This window comes from Oxyura jamaicensis, chromosome 18 (genome assembly GCF_011077185.1).
Source record: "Oxyura jamaicensis isolate SHBP4307 breed ruddy duck chromosome 18, BPBGC_Ojam_1.0, whole genome shotgun sequence".
Lineage (NCBI taxonomy): Eukaryota > Metazoa > Chordata > Aves > Anseriformes > Anatidae > Oxyura > Oxyura jamaicensis.
Window position 1 is genome coordinate 11137061 of NC_048910.1, and position 7076 is coordinate 11144136.

General features: G+C 40.7%; 1 long non-coding RNA gene across 1 annotated transcript in view; it reads left to right on the plus strand.

Moving 5' to 3' along the window:
* Positions 1-325: 325 nt before the first annotated feature.
* LOC118176041 overlaps positions 326-7076 on the plus strand; it is a 17396-nt gene continuing 10645 nt past the window's right edge. The window contains exon 1 of the long non-coding RNA XR_004755261.1: positions 326-342. This is a non-coding gene — a long non-coding RNA (uncharacterized LOC118176041). The remainder of the gene's footprint in view (positions 343-7076) is intronic.

Consider the following 7076-nt stretch of genomic DNA (forward strand, 5'->3'; position numbering starts at 1 on the left):
TGGGAAGGATGAAGTCTGCTCTCCATTAGCCCCGTGTAAATCTCTGTGCATGAGCCAAGAGCCAAAGCTCCGGCAGCAGGACTCCGTGGAAGTACCTCAGTTCACACCATTTTAGTCCTAGTCCCGAGTTAATTTCAGACTCGTCTACAGCTGGAGCACCTTTATGAAAGGCAGGGCTGTGGCTCTGACCCCAGGAGAGGGGTTTTGTTCTGGCCTAGTTCCCTTGACTTGAGCAGGATACATTCCGCTCTGTGCCTTAATACGAGGATCAGGGGAATGAAGTCCAGTTCTGTCTGCGTAGTGACTGTAGGTCGGGCAGTACTCTGAGAAGCAGAAGGGCAGGTCCTGCAGAGCCAGCTTCTGAACCCAATGAAGTTATGTGAGCAGAAAAATTGACCCATTGCTCTGACCTAATTTCCTGTATTCACCTGGCGTCACTGAGAGGAAAACATGTATTTGTTCACAGCCCGTTTTCAGTAAAACAGCACTTACTTTTCGTCAGCCGAGTCACTGGCTATTGATTTCAAAAGAATCACGCCAGGCAGAAAACTTGGAGAAAATTCATTTTCCTACTTTACCTCTTTCCTTATCTAATCTAAAGAAAACAGATATATTTTTTATCAATATTAGCATGGGGAAAAGAATCTGTATAAATTGGTGTTACCATTTCCTTGCATACACAGGCAAATAAAGGGGGATAATATATGTAAAGCGCATATTCACAGTATGACAAAATTGATCAATTTTCACTGTATTTGAATTACATGTTATGACACAATACATTAAATGTGTCGTGCCATATATCTTAGTGCAAAAATTGATCGATTTCGTAAAATGTAACACACAGGTTAGACACTTTTGAATATGTTAGAAATACAGACGCCCTGTTCTTTACCGAGAAAATAAAGAATTTTACTACAAATTTAAAATATACATCAATTTTTTATGGAACTATTGGTGTCCTAGTTGATTTTATCATGTCATATCATATCATATCATATCATATCATATCATGAGACTGTAAAAATAGGTTTAATTATTCTTTTTTTAAAAAATATTCTAATGTTAATGTTTTTTTTTAAATTCAGAATTTAAGATCAGGTGATGCAAATACAGCTATATTTAAATTTTAGAAATGAATTTGTTTTTCTTCATGTAATACAAAGGTCCGTTCAAAGAGACAATAGCACTATTTAAGGATATTGTAAGGTCTACAGGGTTTCACAGACACCTGATTAGCAAAAAGGATAATCATCTGATATGTTCAGAATAGCTGACATTAACCTTTTTTAGGGAGAATAAATTTAAAAATTAAAAAAAGTCACCTGAAAATGCAGTTTACACAGAAGTGCCTTTGGAAGTTGGGTTACGATGTAGGAGACAACATCCTTACCTAATTGAGCAGTAACTTGTGCCAAAAGATGATGGGTGTGAGCAAATCATTGTAAGCCAAAAAAAGGCAGGTATATACCACGCCAGAATTCATTGTTGTCAGATAATATAAAAACTTTTGCAAGTTCATTTATACAATAGTTAACTAAATCATTTCATTTATATTGCCTAGGAACATTTTCTTCTGTTTACCTGCTCGTATTACATAGTTTATTTTCCAAATGACAACATGTTTTGGACTTTTAAAGAAATATCAAATTGAAATTTTCAATGATTTATCCCTTTTCACAATGAGAAATATAGTTAGCTGACCTCTCCCGTGAACAGTTTCAACCAGTGTTAGGCTGAGAACTTTCTGAACCAGTCGGTTTTCCAATAACAAATTCCTCCCTCATAGTTTGTGAGGCATGCAGAGTTGCGTGTATACTATTTGCTGGCAGAATTGGTTATTAGTGGTTAATATATATATTTTTTTTTTTTGAGGGGGGGATGCTAATATATGTTTTTGTTGCATTTTTGTTAAAGTGTCCAGATATTTTGTGGGTTTTTATTATTATTATTATAAAGTATTACATTTGGGTGCATAATGATCCTTCCATTCCATGCACAGTTATGAATTTGCAATTTGTGGGGGATTAAGGTGAGTTCTGCCTGCAAAGTCAGGTTAGCAGTGAATAAATCGACCTGGTGCTGTAACTGATGGCCAAACACTGCATGCTCCTGAAACTGAATTGCAGTGGAGAACACCTCCAGTATTGCTGCTCTTGTGAAAGTATTATTTGGATACAGTGTCAAAAATACCAGCTTGGCCCTATTATTCCGAAGCTAAATTGATCCATATGATTGGAGAATTGCCCAGATATTTTTTTTTTCAAACAATCATTTTGAAATTACCATTATCAATACACTAATGCATGTTGAAGGCTTGTTGGGTCTGACATAGGAAGTGATGTAATAAGGGAACCCTTAATACTTGCAGCCCTCAAACAGGAAACATTTTCCTTGAGGAATAGTATACTTGAAAACTGCAGATTACAGTTTAATATTAACCAGATTTCTACATTAAACATGATTTCCGAGAACAATTTGATTTTTCTTTTTTTCCCCTTTTTTCCTGCTCCTTCTCTAAATGATCAAAACTGCATCCAACCACAAGCGGCTCCTGGAATGAGCCCATGGCTGCCTGCAATTTAAATGTCAGCCCCGGCAATTGCAGCGTTACATTGGATCTCTCCACCAGCCCTTGCCACTCACTACTTCCCCGTCAGTCCCAATCTGCCTTGGATACCCACACGTGTCAGTAAGTCTCATTTTGTTCGCCTTGCCTGGGTAGGTACGTTTTGCTTCAGGGATGTATGGAGGCGTCCCCCAGGGTTTTGGTGGTATTGCTGGTTCATACATAGCCAGGACCAGCTGATGGAGTACTGATAACACAGCAGCAATGAAATTCAGTTGTGTTTTTGGAGACAAATGGCAAACCTTATGGTCCCCAGTGCAGTAGAAGGGACAGAATGCGGAGAATTAACAACTGCACAAATACTTCATTTTCCAGACTGACTGGATACTTGATTCCTCAACTGACCACTACTATTTGTAAGTATTTGTTCATGGTTTAGGTGTCCTGTTCACAAGTAGTCATGATGCCAGGCCGCTAACAAACACAGCAAACAAACAGTCCTTACAGAGAGGAGGGAGAAGGGACGGTGTGGCAGGGAAGGAAGAGGTAATGCTAAAGATACTCAGCTGAAACCTTTGGCTCTATTACGATTTTTCTCTGGAATTGTCTAATTGCTTTCCAGAGGCCTGCTCCTGCAAAGTAAAACACTTCAAGGAGCCAGAGATTTCAAAACTAAGGAAATCTCTGTGTACACCCAGCTCCTGCATGCAAAGACTAAGCAATGACAAAGAATGAAAAGGAGAACTTGGCTGCTGAAAGCTAGTGGGTTTATTGGTACCATCAGTTCTGCTTGTAGCTGCTTCTGGAAACTCACCTACTGAAAGCCACTTTTTTTCCAGAAAGGCCTCCAAAGGTCAGAAACCACAAGAGGCATCCTGCACCTGGCCTCCCTAAGCTGGAGCTCTACAGGCTGAGGAGCACGGTGGGGGAATGGGAAAGGGGAGGCACAGTTTTCTCAACATCCGCAGACAAGGTCAGTCTCAAAGGTGAATTCCCACCACTTTGCATCAGGAGTACTTGAAAAGGGTTTGACAAAAGACATATAGCAAAGAGATGCCTAAGGATAGAGAGTTATCTACTTGAAACAGTCTGCCCCATGCTTTGAAATCCAAGTGCTTTGTTCCAATCCTGGTTTGAAATGGTCTCCTCTGTTCTCACACGGAAGAATCAGGAATATTGTCTGCCAGCCAGAACTGAAATGTAAACCAGGATCCCCAAAGAGCGGAGTGACAATGTAACACTAATCCGTCCCACTTCTGCTGATGTGATGCACATGGAGAAGGAGGTTAACTGCACTGGTGCCTCCTGTGGTGGGCAATCACTGTAATGTAAATTGTGACCTTTGCACAATTGCTGGTTGGAAACATTTACATGGAGCCTAAATCCCTCCCAGGTTGCATGATAGCACATGCTTTGTTTTCTTAGGCTGTTGTTCCCCATTTGGCACACAGTACAAAGCCATCCAGGGGCTCTGAAATTCATGAAGCACAAGCCCGGACTACCCACACACTGCCAGCAGAATTGACAAGCGTGCAAGAAAAAGGCTCCTTGGGCTGCCAAGTCATGCAGCTTTTGAATGAACCAGCCTCCCCATGAAGGATCCCGGCTTTCTTGATCAGCAAAATCCTGATCTGCCATGAAATTCTCTCACCTACCTTGGTCTTTGGAAAAGGAGCCCACACCGCGGCTCTGGCCCTGGACAACTGTTGTTCTATGCCAAATCCATTCTGTAGCTCTTCTGCAGCTCTCTGTGGGCAAAGACAGCTGGTAGAGGGCAGTGAGGCACCAAAGATGAAGGTGTGTTGGGAAAGGGAGCCCAAATAGAAATGAAGAAAGGCATCGGCTGTTCTCTGCTGGCCTTTGTTCACGAAACATTGTCAAAGACCTTCCAGGCAAGTGGCTTCATCCCAAGCCACTGATGCCAATGCAGGTACCAGTCCTACTAGAAATGTACAGCAGTATAGGAATAAATTAAAAAAGAAAGAAAAGGGCAACTTTGAATGTTATATTTCAAATCTTACCCTTAGCGATCAAGAAGGTACCAGGTCTGAGACAGCTACAGCCAGAGCATCTGCTGAGATTTACCTGTGGTTTAACTTGCTTCAGGAAATTACAATTAAAGATTTATTTTGAAATTCTGGTCAAAATCTGTATTGTAAGCCCAAGGTATACATGGGAGTACTCTCTTCCCTCCTCTCTCAAATTTAGTCCCCCAGATCTGAAGGCCAAGTGCTTGTTTTGCCCCCTCTACCCGCAGATTTGAAATTCTCTTTTATATAAAAGAATGAAACCTGAAATTCATAGACAGAAATGAAAGCTTTCGTGGCCCCAAGGGACCTACTGAGAATATCTGCCATGTTTGGGACAGACAAGGGATTCCCAAGAGAGCTTGAAAAAGTGGCTGACACCCATGGTTTCTTCCTCTAGACGGGATGCAATTTCATAATCCCAGTCTGTTCTGTTCTAGTTTTAGGTTTGTGGCTTTGGATAACCACCTATATGTGCCTGTTTTCCTTAACTAGGTGTCAGGTAACAGGCTGTTCTGAAACAGTGTGTACCAGCATGGGAACAGCAGGCTTAGAAACCGGTGCCAAAAAGTTAGGACAAATTTCTTTATCCGTGTCCTTGCTCTGGCGACAACATAGTTGTTAAATTCAGCTAATTAGAGAAGGCTGATAGAACAAATCTGTAAGTGTTGCAGTCGGACTTAGTAGATATCACGCGTGTGTACTTTCCAGATTCAAAAGAGCTTGGGGAGAGTCTGTATGTGTGATATGAGTCTCTCTTTATATTAAGCCTTTCTTGAACAAACATAAACCTCATGGGGGAAGTGCTGTTTTTTATTTTTCCTGTCCCCAGAACCTCAAGATAAAATTTGAAATGCCAGGACATAAAATATCACACTTGGCTCTATTTTACCTAGTTACCAACAAAAATATTGGCACAAATTCCTCCGTTGGCATGAATTGGCACCATTTCAGCAGCTTCCGTTGAACCATGCCAATCCACCAAATGACACTCTGGCTCCACGTATATTTTTAGCCAAAATACTCTGTGGCATGTGTTACTGTCTTTCTGGAACCATTTATAGTTTCTGCAGTATCAGTTACCACCATTTTCTCTAAACGTGCTTCCAAGAGAGCTGTAAACGTATCCTTCTGCTGCAGGCAGTGAGCACAAAGTAGGAAAAAGAAGGAAGGAAGGTCGGACCAACAGATCAGTCACTACAGACCTAAAAAGAGTCAGATCTCAGGGTAACTCCAGAGCTTTTGGTACAGGTATTTGGCAATGCAGGGTTCAGGCATCCCAAACTATGGTGGAGTTATTGTCATGCTGAATATCATGATGATATTGTCATATCATCAGTTCCCTACAAAGTGATTGTACAGGGATCTACTGACAGGTGCCGTGTTGCCTCACGGTGTCCTGTTTGTGTGCTTCTTGGAGTCATGAAGGTGGGAAAGAAAAAAAAAAGGAAAGAAAGAAAAAAGAGAATGTGGTATTTCCCACTGTTATGCTGCAGTAACTCCACCATAGTCCATGGAAGCGATTAATTACTATAAAGTTAATATATGAAAATAATCAGATCACTTCCCTCGTGAGATATTCTGTTTTGTTGCACTGCATCTTGTTACCTTCCTGATTTCAGGATAGGTCTCAGAATGCTGACAGGTGAGAGCAGGGTCATTTAGTAACCCCTCTGATCCCACTTTTTACTGGTAGAAATGACTGTGCAAGGGAACCAGCAATAGAGAACCAACCTCCTGAATTTTTTTCATGGTGGCTTATTCTGGATTTTGGTGCACCTTTGTAAGCATATAGTTTTCTACTGGATAACGCGATCACAAAAGCCCAACCAATCAGGCCTATGGTCGTAATTATCTGAAACACGTCCATGTAATGCGATAGAGAAAAAAAGTAGTCCTATGGTCTTAAATATATGTGTGACTCAAAATTCATCAAGAAAACACACTATAAGAGAGGGAAAAAGATATTCCCTCCACCCTCTTTAGTATGGCTGAAGGAAAAAGAAAGAAATTTGTGAGGGAAACCTCAGCCCTAACACAATCTCCAAGTGATGGGAAATCCATGTCTGCAAACCCTGCAGAGATGCAGAGGGAGCTGTGGTTGTGTGTTGTGTTCTGGTTAGCTCTTGTGCTCAGAGGAAAGGCAAGGTTTCTCAATCCCAAACTTCATTACGATGAACATAACTAGCTTATTTTCAGCAGATTAGTTGGTTATCATCATTGGAAAGTGCTGAAACGCTGATACCCCCAACAGTCCCGTCCATAATGGAGCTGCTAAATCTAATTTCTCAGTCTGGGATTGCTCATTTTGCAAGTGATGCCAGCGGGAGTTATCCAGACTTGTTTTATTTATTTATTTTTACTCTTCCTAGGTATAACATGCTACTTTCTGGTCATGACTAAAGATCCAAGAAGTTGTCATTGCTTGTAGGGAATAAAATAAAATAAAATAAAATAAAATAAAATAAAATAAAATAAAA